This window comes from Vulpes lagopus, chromosome 4 (assembly GCF_018345385.1).
Source record: "Vulpes lagopus strain Blue_001 chromosome 4, ASM1834538v1, whole genome shotgun sequence".
Taxonomy (NCBI): Eukaryota; Metazoa; Chordata; class Mammalia; order Carnivora; family Canidae; genus Vulpes; species Vulpes lagopus.
Window position 1 is genome coordinate 95,725,352 of NC_054827.1, and position 12,237 is coordinate 95,737,588.

At 36.0% G+C, this 12,237-nt stretch overlaps 1 non-coding gene across 1 annotated transcript; it reads right to left on the minus strand.

The window, feature by feature from the left end:
- LOC121490255 lies at positions 1-80 on the minus strand. Its single transcript, XR_005987576.1, has one exon. It is a non-coding gene; the product is annotated as a small nucleolar RNA SNORD115 (small nucleolar RNA).
- Between the last annotated feature and the right edge of the window lie 12,157 nt (positions 81-12,237).

A 12,237-nucleotide genomic window follows, 5' to 3' on the forward strand; every position in this document is an offset into this window, starting at 1 on the left:
TACTTCAGTGTAAAGTTATTAAACATGATTTTTAGGCCATCATTTCTCTACAAGATAATATGAGTTCTCATCTTTGATTAAACCACAGCATTACCTGACAATTTATACACTTTGACATGTATATGCTCATCAGAGATAGATTTTAGAATTTGCGATGTCAAAATAGACATGACTTTTGTCATTTACTATCATGAACACCTGGCCGACATAGGCTCATTCTGTGGCAACAAACCATGCTTTTTTTAAGAGTCATTTTCTGTGTGGACAGTAGTAAGACAGATAAAATATTTTACTGCATCTTTCATGGACTCATGATTTATCCATACTCTATGTTAAGCAATTACTATGATCCTTTCTGCAAAAATGACTTATTACAGAGTTGGTGCAGCTTTCATTCACTCAGCAGAAAAAGGACAATATATACAGGTTTCTTAACTTTGTATAAACATGCAGGTGATGTTTGCAGACATGGGAGACATTCATTGTCAATCTTATTCTATCTAGTCAAGAGATCATCAGGATATTTGCCATGGTTCATTGCATATAAACTCAAATAAAATCATACTCTTTCAGCCACATTAAACTCTGGATCTAGAAATCAGATGTCAGGACACTTGAAATTGTGATCACTTTATGAATCCTTTGGAACCATATAAGAAACTTTTATATGATGGCCAATAAGCCATTGTGTTATATTGTAAGTCCTCTTCAATGTCTTACAATCTTGACAAGAGCAGAACAAAGAAAAATACAATAATTAATGTAAATATGTATACTTGTATACTTAGACCAAAGAAACTAACAAAATGGAGTAAGAACCATACTCAGAAAAATTCTATACTTTCAATAAACTTTCAGTAAAACAGTAATGTTTTCTCACTTATCATCAGGAAAATACAAATAAGATACCACCCAGCACCTATCATAATGGCTAAAATTAACAATACAGGAAACAACTAACATTTATAAGGATGCAGAGAAAGAGGTACCCTCTTGGGATGCCTGCGTGGCTCAGTGGTGGAGCATCTGCCTTCAGCTCAGGGCATGATCCTGGGGTCATGGGATCAAGTCCCACATAAAGCACCACTCAGGGAGCCTGCTTCTTCTGCCCATGTCTCTGCCTCTCTGTGTGTCTCTCATGCATAAGTATATAAAATCTTAAAAAAAAAAAGAGGTGCTCTCTTATACTGTTGATGGGAATACAAACTGCTTCAACCACTCTGGAAAACAGTATGGAGGTTCCTGAAAAAGTTAAAATAGAACTACTCTATAACTCATCAACTGCACCACTGGGTATTTACTTAAAGGATACAAAAATGCTGATTTGAAAAAAAATACTGATTTGAAGGGGCACATATACCCCAGGGTTTATAGGAACATTATCAATAATAGCCAAATTATGGAAAGAGCACAACCAAACCTCCATTGATTGATGAAAGATAAAGAATACTTGGTATACACACACATAGAGGAATATTACTCAGCCATGAAAAAGAATGAAATCTCACCATTAACAATGTGTGTGGAGCTATAATGTATTATGCTAAGCAAAATAAGTCAGTTAGAGAAAGGTAAATACCATATAAATTCACTTGTATGTGGAATTTAAGAAACAAAACAAGTGAACTTAGGGGAAGGGGATAAAAGGGAATCAACTATGAGAGACTCCTAACTATAGTAAACAAACTGAGGGTTGCTGGAGGGCGGGTCTGTAGGGCCTGGAGTAATTGGGTGATGGGAATTAAGGAGACCACTTGATGTAATGAGCACTGGATGTTATGTGTAACTGATGACTCACTAAACTCTACCGCTAAAACTAATACTACAGTATATGTAGATAACTTGATTTAAATAAAATCTTGAAAAAATAAAAATAAAAAATAAAATTATAATGGTCAAGATAATTAAGAAGAAATTAAGAAATCAGTTTATCTATCCTATTAGAGGAAGTTTCTCTTTAGCTCAAAGTCCTTAATGATAATTAAACCCTGCTCAATTATACTTATTAGTATCACATATGACGTTTGCATCCACTTGGGTTTCTCCTTTACCTTAATGGTAATGTGTTATCAACATCACCTGGTAGGACTCTGTTTAATGGATGACCATCAGTCTATCAGTGTAACACTTTAATATGGACCAGGTCTCCTGTTCAGTGATGATAACTCATCTCCTCAGGAGGATTTTTTTCAGCATCTGGTCAAATGACATAATGAGCCCAAGGAAACCCACAAACTCTAAGTATTTTATATGATAATGACTTGTTTTTCTTGTATCAGATAATAGGGTAGGTTTAAACCCTAAATTTATAGATTTTCCAAACTCAAAGAAAGAAATGCCATACTTACTACATGGAGTTAATATTATTTTTAATAAAGTCAAGTGGTAAGGCTTGGGGCTACTATGAAAAAAATGGCTTGGTATAATTTAGCCAAATAATTACTTCACGTATGGTTTATTCATTTCACTTGTCCAGAAATTTGCAGATGATTAAAAGTAGTCAAATGTTGAGTACTTGTAGAATATTACGAAGCTCCTGAATTACCACAGATATAAATTCTACATGTTTAAGAATTCCAAGTTTAGGTGATATAATTTAGTAAGGTACTGTTCACAATTTGACTATCAGCTTTAGCCTACAGACACATGCATGGCCATATGGACATTATACATAACATTAATAAGAATATTTAATACCTTCTAAAGTTGGATTCTCAATAATGTCCAATTGCCATCACACTCCAGGTAATATTGGACCTCAATTTGACTTATCTATGTGTTCCCTGTAAAGAATTTTCCTGACAGCACTGTTTCCTGAATTATCTAATCCTATACAAGTGTTAAAAGATTCTAAAATGTTCAGCCTATTCCTTCTGTATGAATGACTTTGTTGGTTTTATGAAAAAGCCACCCATTTAATTCCCATTTTCCTATAGTATTCTTCTTAGGTCCTCTTGATTTCTAATTTTCTAATTCTTAGAGAGTTAGATATTTCTAGAGTTGTCATTTAGAGCCCCTGGATATGAGTAATAGGCATTTCATTTTATGTTCCAAAACTTAGTACCTCTTTTCAAGCTTGGTCTACAAATTTCTTTTTTAAAAAATATTTTATTCCTGTTTTCAAGTATAGGTTTTAAAATAAATAATATAAATATTTTAGAGAATCTTCTATGATTCAAATAAATCAGTAATCTCCCATATAATATTTTAGTTGCTGTCTATTCTTCAAAGTTGGATGGTTGCAAAACAGACCACAAACCATATTTAAGCCTCTATTCTTTCAAAGTTGGATGGTTGCAAAACAGACCACAAACCATATGTATTAACAATATAAATATTTACTTTAAGACTAAAGGCTAATATACAGTGACATCAGCAAGATGGCAAAATAGAGGTCTCTGGTCCTAATTCACTCACAGAAAAATCAATTTACAAAAATGCCTTTATGAGAATCCCAGACCTCAAAGGTAGTGTTTTAGCACATTATAGGAGTGCAAAAAATTAATTTTAAAATATTTAAATATTTAAAATGGTCAGAGTGAAGGTTTTACTTCATGCTTTCACCCTTCCTCAAAGCTGACACAGAACTACACAGAGAAAGATCTCCTTGGCACATGATTTCTCCGGGGGGGGGGGGGAAGAAACTAAGACATACATCCAACTTTTCCAGTGTTTTTGAACACTAATATACCTACACTTATCTCTTCTCACATCAAACAGGGGGGATTAGAATTGGTAGACTACATAGGACCATTAGAAACAGGGAAAAATGATCTAGGCTCACAGGAACATGGGTTCATGGGTGCTGCAGATATTAGCAGAAGCTCTGTACCCCCAACAGCAGTTTGGAAAACCAAAGCTCTTTCCAGCATCATTGCTACAACAAGGAATATCCCCATCTAAACAAGGAGCCCCGGCTACCCCACTGTAGAACCCAATCACTTCTGCCAGCCTAAGAGCTGAGTCACAAACACACCCAAAGGTGTAGCCCCACCAGCAGTCCTGTCTATGCAGGAAGCTCCAGTGAAACTTAGAACCCAACTACTGGTCCTACAAATTCATAAAGCCCACTCCACCTAATGAAGGAGCCCAGCCAGAATCACCATCTGACTAGACAACCCATCAGGGTCTCCACCTAAATGCAAAGCCCAACCAATGACCCCTGCAACTGCAGGGCCCAGACAGCATCCCCACCCAATTTCAAAGCACTGGTAGCTTGCCCTACTGTTTGGTGGATGCTAAAGCTGGTCTACTCAGAATCCTAGGCTTGGGTGATTGGTAAAAGACTTTTCCTTGCTAAGCCAAGCTATAAAGACTGGAAAAGGTTACTATTTTCTCAAATGTACAGACACCAATACAAGGACACAAGAGTCAGAAAGAATCAGGGAAATATAGCACTATGAAAGGAAATAAATAAAGCCAGTAACCAATCCTGAATAAACAGAACTACAAACATCCTGATAAAGAACATAAAACAATTGACTTAAATAAACTTAGCAAACTAAAAAAAATAACATACATAGACAACTGAATGAAATCAAGAAAATAATAAATGAACATGAGTTCAATTAAAATAATTTAAAACCATAGAAATCAAATAGAAATCTTAGAGATTAATAATACAATGACCGTACTAAAAATTTCAATAGAGAAATTCAACAGCATGCTCAGAGGAAGGAATTAGTGAATTTGAAGACTAATCACTTGAGATTACCTGGTCAGTGGGAAAAAAAGGTAAAAGAATTTAAATGAGTATAGAAAGCCTACAGAAATATGGAATGCCATGAAAAAAAAAACAATATTTGCATTATGGGAGTACCAGAAAAAGGGAGACCAACTGGGGCAGAAATTCTATTTAAAGAAATAGTGGTTGATGGGGAGGGAAATGAAATTAATGAAGCCCAAAAGTCACCAAATAGATTGAATCCAATAGGTCTATACCAAGATACATTATAATTAAATTGTCAAATTCAAAGACAAAGAGTTTTGAAAGAAGCAAAATATAAGCAATTTAGCACATATGAGGGAACTCCCATAAGACTATAGATTTCTCAATAGAATTCTTCCATGTCAGAAGACAAAGGGATTATATATTTAAAACACAGAATGAAAAACATTTGCTAACCAAGAATATTAACCCGGGAAAAACTTTTTAATATTTTAAAATAATTTTAATTTATTTTTATATTTTAACATGTGGCATTTGCAAGATTCCTTTAAAAAGAATAAACATATTTTTCCCTTTTTTATTTGACTATAGTAGAGACACAGTGTTATGTTGGTTTCAGGTGTACAACATAATGATACCGCGTCTCTTTATGTTATGCTATACTTACTATAAGTGTAGTTACTATGTGTCTTCAAACAATGGTATGAAAATTTAATTGACTATATTCCTTATACTATACTTGTATTCCCATGACTTATTCATTTCATAACTGGTAGCCTGTATATCCCACAAAACATTTCAGTGAAAGAAAAATACTTTCACAATTAAACAAAACAATGAGGGAGTTTGTCAGCACTAGATTTGCCTTACAAGAAATGATTAATGGAATTCTTCAAGTTGAAAAAATAAACACTAAACAGAAACAAAAAGTATATGAAAGTACAAGTCTCACTAGTAAAGTTAAGATATAGACGAAGAGAATACTGCAATAATGCACAATAGCATATAAATTGCTTTAACCCTAGTAATAAAAGTGTAGATCTTTTGTATGCAATTGAAATTAAATTGTTATCAGATTAAATTAGACCATTATAACTATATATAGTTCAATGTAAACCTCATGGTGACCACAAAGAAAAACTTATAATAGATATACAAAAGCTGAAGAGTAAATAAACCATATAACTACAAAACATCATCAACCACAAAGAAAGGCAGTATAGAAATGAATAAAGGAACAAATGAAACAAAATAATTAACAAAATGGCAATACTAAATCCTTACCTGCCAATAATTACCTTCAATGTGAATGAGTTAAGCTAATGAGTTAAAAGACATAGAGTGGGAAAACCCTGGGAAGATGGCAGAGCAGTAGGGCCTTGAGTTCACCCCATCTGACATTTTCAATTAGATATCCTCCACATATAAATCAACAAACCAGAAACCAATCCAAAGACTGGAAGAATGAACACCACAACTAAATATAGAAAAGAAACTACATCTAAAATTTTAGGAAGTTCAGAAAGCCAGAGCTAGAATTTGACCACAGCAAGGAGGGAGCTGTGCATGTGGAGAGGGCAGAAAATGGGTGTTTGTACCAGGGAGCTCACACAGGGAAGACTAACTCCCATGTTTGGCTTTAAAAACCAAAGGGAGACAGAACATAAAGACTCCTAACTCTGGAAAACGAACTAGGGGTGATGGAAGTGGATGAGGGCGGGGGGTGGGGGTGAATGGGTGATGGGCACTGAGGAGGGCACTTGACAGGATGAGCACTGGGTGTTATTATGTATGTTGGTAAATTGAACACCAATAAAAAATAAATTTATTATAAAAAAAAAACCAAAGGGACTAAATTCCATGAGTGTATAAAACCAGTGGTACTTGGAGCCTAGAGCCTTAAAAGTCTGCTGACTCAGGACTGAGCCATCAGGGAAGGTGAGTGATAGCTGGGTTAGTATTCTTAAAGTGACAACAGCTTGCATAGAGAGGCAACAACAAAATAATGTCTGTTTGCACATTATATGATCTATTCATACTACTTTTGGAGCATGTTGGAGGGACTTCTCTCAAGGTGTGGGAGTTGACAGGTGCCATTTTCCTCTTCTTCCCCCAGCATAAACACAGAACTACTTGCCAGATGTAGGGCTGCACAGACACTGGCTGCCTGACATTATGCCAGTGCACCATACCCACGAGTCCTTCTGTGGACTAGCCCACTACAAGCATGTTGGCCTTGGCCCTGAGAGCTCAGGGAAAATTTTGTAAAAGCCATTCATGTGCCCTGACCAGCCACCAGGTGCACATACACAACAGTGTATGTTCCCCAGCCACTATACCAGGCCCAGGCACTGTCCCATACCCACCCTTATGCCCTGGCAGCCCAGGCATTCAGCCCCAAGGTACCAAAACTATTCCAAGGATCCAGCATAGAGCTAGTATCCCAGCACAGATTTTGCTACTACTGCTATGCCATTCCCAAGTTCTCTGGTGGGCACATACCCTCAGACTTATCCTGACTAGGACCTACTAAAACCACAGAGAGAAAGCATAGCCCACAACAGGTAGAAAATCAATGCGGACAACCTCACTGAAAGGAAAAGTGACTCAGACAACAGCAGAATGCAAGCAATACATAGAGGATACTCTCCTGAAGTTCCAGGTTCTGGTGAACAGGAAACACTGCACTGCAGGGCACCCTAGGACCTCTTATTCATAATGTCACTATTTTCAATACCAGAAGACATGGTTGACTTTCTTAACACAAAGAAACAGACACAGAGAGGCAGATAAAATGAAGGGATAGAAAAATTTATCCCAAATAAAGGAACAGGGCAAGGCCACTGCTAGAGATCTAAGTGAAACAGATATAATTAACATGTCTGAAAGAGAGTTTAAAGTAATTATAATAAAGATACTCACTGGACTTGAAAAAAAGTGGATGTATCAGTGAGATCTTTAATACAAATAAGGAACAACATAGCAGAGATAAAGCACTCAGTAAATAAAATGAGAAATAAACTTGATGTAATGAATAGCACAATTGAAGAAGTAGAGGAATGAATTAGTAACCTGGAAGACAAAGTAATGGAAAGTAATCAGCTGAACAAAAGAGAAAAGAAATAATTACACAAAATAAGAATAGACTTGGGGAACTTAATGACTCCATCAAATGTAATATCTTTTGTATTATAGGAGTCCCAAAGGAAAAGAGAAAAAAATTAAAAGGGCAGAAAATGTGTTTGAAGAAATACTAGCAGAAAATGTCTCTAATCTGAGAAAGGAAACCGATATCCAGATCTGAGAAGCACTGCAAAGTTGCATCAAAATCAACAAAAGTAGACCCACATCAACACATAATTAAGATTGCAAAATATTGGGTAACTCCAGTGGATAAGCGGTTTAGTGCCACCTTCAGCCCAGCGCATGATCCTGAAGACCTGGGATTGAGTCCCACATCAGGCTCCCTTCGTGGAGCCTGCTTCTCCCTCTGCCTGTGTCTCTGCCTCTCTCTCTGTGTGTGTCTCTCATGAATAAATAAATAAAATCTTTTTTAAAAATTGCAAAATATTGTGATAAAGAAAAAAATTTAAAGTAGCAAGTGTAAGAAGTCATTAATTCACAAGGGAAAACCCATAGCAGGAGATTTATATCAGAAACTTTTCAAGCAAGAAGAGAATGGCATGATATATTCAAAGTGCTAAATGGGAAAATCTGCAGCCAAGAATACCATATCTGGCAAGGCTATCACAAGAATAGAAGGAGAGAAGAGAGTTTTTCAGACAAACAAAAACTAAAGGAATTTGTGACCACTAAACCAGCCCTGCAAGAAATACTAAAGGGGACTCTCTGAATGGAAAACACAGACCAAAAGTGACAGTATAAGAGTGGGAAACATGAAAACAGTGAAAATGAATATTTCTATAAAAAATAAAACTTTTTATTTAGTTAGTTCCTTTAGTCAAGGAACTAAAATAATGATATAAAATAGAATAACATATACTTAAAGCATGGAGTAGAGGTGGGAAGAATGGTTTCAAACTTAAATGACAATCAACTTAATACAAACTTTTTTAATGCAGAATACGTTATATACAAACCTAAGAGTAACTACATAACAAAAAAAAAAAACACTAATAAGCATGCAAGGTATAAAGAGAAAGAAATCCAAATATATCGCTAAGTAAAATCAGGAAACCATGAGACAGACAAGAAAGAATGAAAGAAAATCTACAAAGACAACCACAAAACAAGAAATAAAATGACAATAAACACATACTATCAATAATTACTTTGAATGGAAACGGACTAAACACACAAATCAAATAACAGAATGGATAAAAAAAAAAAAACCATCTATAAGTTACCTACAAAACTCATTTGAGAACAAAAGACAACTCAAAATTGAAAATGAAAGAATGGAGAAACATCTATTATGCAAACGTTAGTTAGTAGAAAGCTGGAGTAGTAATATCTATTTCAGAGAAAATTGACTTTAAAACAAAAATTAGAGACACCTGGGTGGCTCAGTGGTTGAGTGCCTGCCTTTGGCTCACATTGTGATCCTGGTGTCCTGGGATTGAGTCCTACATTGGGTTCCCTACAGGGAGCCCGCTTCCCCCTCTGCTTATGTCTCTGCCTCTCCCTCTATGTCTCTCATGAGTAAATAAATAAAATCTTTTTTAAAAAATAAATAAAACAAAGACTAAAAAGAGACAATGAAGGATATACAGTGATAAAGGAGACAACCCAACAAGAAGATATAACAATTGTAAAAATTTATGAATGCAATCCAGGAGCACCTAAATACATAAAACAGTTAATAAAAACATAAAGAAACTAATAGATAATAATACAAAAGTAGTAGGGACTTTAACACCCTACTTACATCAAAGGGCAGATCATCTAAACAGAAAATTAACAAGGAAATGATGACTTTGAGGGGCACACTAGAACTGATGGGTTTAACAGATATATTCAGAACATTTCATCCTAAATCAGCAGAATACACATTCTTTTCAAGTACACATTGAACATTTCAAGGAATAGATTGTATATTAGCTCACAAAGCCAGTCTCAAAAAACTCATGAAGATCAAAGCCATACCATGCATCTTTTCTGACCACAATGCTATGAAGATAAAAAAAATCTGAAAAGACCAGAAATACATGGAGGTCAAATGACATGGTACTAAACAATGAATGAGTAAACCAAGAAATAAAAGAAAAAAAATTTAAAAGTCCCCATGGAAACAAATTAAAATGGAAACACAATGGTCCAAAGGCTCTGGGATGCAGCAAAAGTAGATTTAAGAGGGAAGTTTACAGCAATACAGACCTACCTCAGAAGTAAGAAAAATGTCAAATAAACTACCTAATCTTGCACCTAAAGGAGATAGCAAATGAACAATAAATGAAGGCTAATCCAGCAGAAGGAAGAACATAATCAAGGTTAGAGGAGAAATACATGATAAGAAACTAAATATATATATATATATATATATATATATATATATATATATATATATATATATATATAATCAATGGAGATCCTCCAGGATGGCGGAGGAATAGGGAATCCTAGTTTCATCTGGTCCTTGGAAATCAGCTAGATGATTATCAAATCATTCTGACAACTTACCAAATCAACCATAGATCTGAGAAAAGAATTGCTACAATTCTACAAATAGAAAAGTGACCACTTTTTGCAAGGTAAGAGGTGTGGAGATGTGAATCCAAGGTGATATCAGAAGATAAACAGAGGGGGAAGGGACCCTATGTAAGTAGGTACTGGAAGTGTTACAAGAAGTGGAGCTCAAAATTGGAACTTTTATAAGTTTACCTGAAAGGTGCTCAGAAGGTGAAGTGGGGACGAATCTCAGTGGAGGACAATGTGGTCTCAGGATCCCCAGGGTCCCAAAAGGACAAGGGTGGCAGTGTGGCACAGTTCCCAGGCATTGGAGTGGGAAAGCTGATTGCAAGCAGTGAGACCAGGCACCAGCTTTCTACCCAGTGTTGCCATAAGCCATAAACCGCTACACAATTGGGTGACTTTTCTCTGAACAGGGGCCCATCAAGAGGCAGAACTGTGGTGAGATCTCACTCCCCACCCTGGGAGGAGCAACACAGGTGCCCACCAAAAGAGTCCATAAAGTTTAGAGTCTGGAAATGGGGTCACATGCCTGAGATAAAAATGCCCAGTCACAAGCTGGGTGAATAGAGTTCTGACAGAAACCAGGAAGACAAGAGTGATTGCTTTTCTGTGAGGGTTTGCTGAAGAGTGGGGGAGCTTGATATTTCAGCTATTGGGCTAGAGATCTGCCCACCACCATTTTAATCCCTCCCTCACTAGCTCTGGAGCTGCTTAAACTGAGCTCAGCCCCTTGAAAGGGCAGTGCAATTCCCCCAGGCAAAGACATCTGAGAATCAGCCCAACAAGCCCCTCCCCCAGAAGACCAGAAGGCACTTCCAGCTAATACAAAGTTTACTGATTATACAGAACTGTAAAACCCCTGCTCTTGGGGAAAGAAGTATGTGGCATTCATGTTTTTCTTGTTATTCTTTAGTCCTTCAGTTTCTTTATCGTAGTTCACTTTATTTTTTATATATATAAATTTTTCTTACCTATTTTGGGGTCTAGTTTCTTCTAACAAAAAGACCAAAACACACTCTGGATCCAGTTTATTGTTCTGTTCTGTTCAATTTCTTGTCTTACTTTACCCCTATTTTTATCCTTTTTTTCCTATTTAGTTAGCTTCTGTTCTCTTCGGATTAGTGTAGTGTATCTTTCTGTGGTAGAGTTATTCATTAGTCCTTCAGTTTTATATTTTATTAACTTTTTCAGCTATTTTCCTTTCTCATTAGTTTTAAATATTTTTTATTTTTCATTTTTAGACTGAGTATATATACTAGAATTCAAAACAATGACTATAAAGTTACTAGCTGGGCTTGAAAAAAAGCATTGAAGACTCTAGAGAATCCATTACTAGAGAAATAAAAGAACTAAAATCTAATCAGGTTGAAATAAAAAAGGCTGCCATGATATTGGAGGCTCTAATAGGATAAATGGGGCTGAAGAAAGGGTGAGTGATATAGAAGACAAAATGATGTAAAATAAGGAAACTGAGAAAAAAGAGTTATAACACTACCGGATCACCAGAGAAGAATTAAAGAGATCGGTGATACTATAAAGCAATACAATGTTAGAAGAGTTGGGCTCCCAGAGGAAGAGGAAAGAGAGAGAGGTACAGAAGGATTATTTGAACAAATTATAGGTAAGAAGTTCCCTAATCTGAGGAGTGAAACAGGCACTCAAGTCTAGGAGGCACAGAGAACTCTCTCAAAAATCAATAAATATAGATCAACACACCGACATATAATAGTGAGGCTTGAAAATTTCAGAGACAAAAAATTCTGAAAGAAGTTTGAGACAAATGGTGAGGCTTGAAAATTTCAGAGACAAAAATTCTGAAAGCAGTTTGAGACAAAAGGTCATTAACCTACAAGGGCAGGAACATAAGGCTGACAGCAGACCTGTTCACAGAGACCGCAGAGGCAGAAGGGATAGCC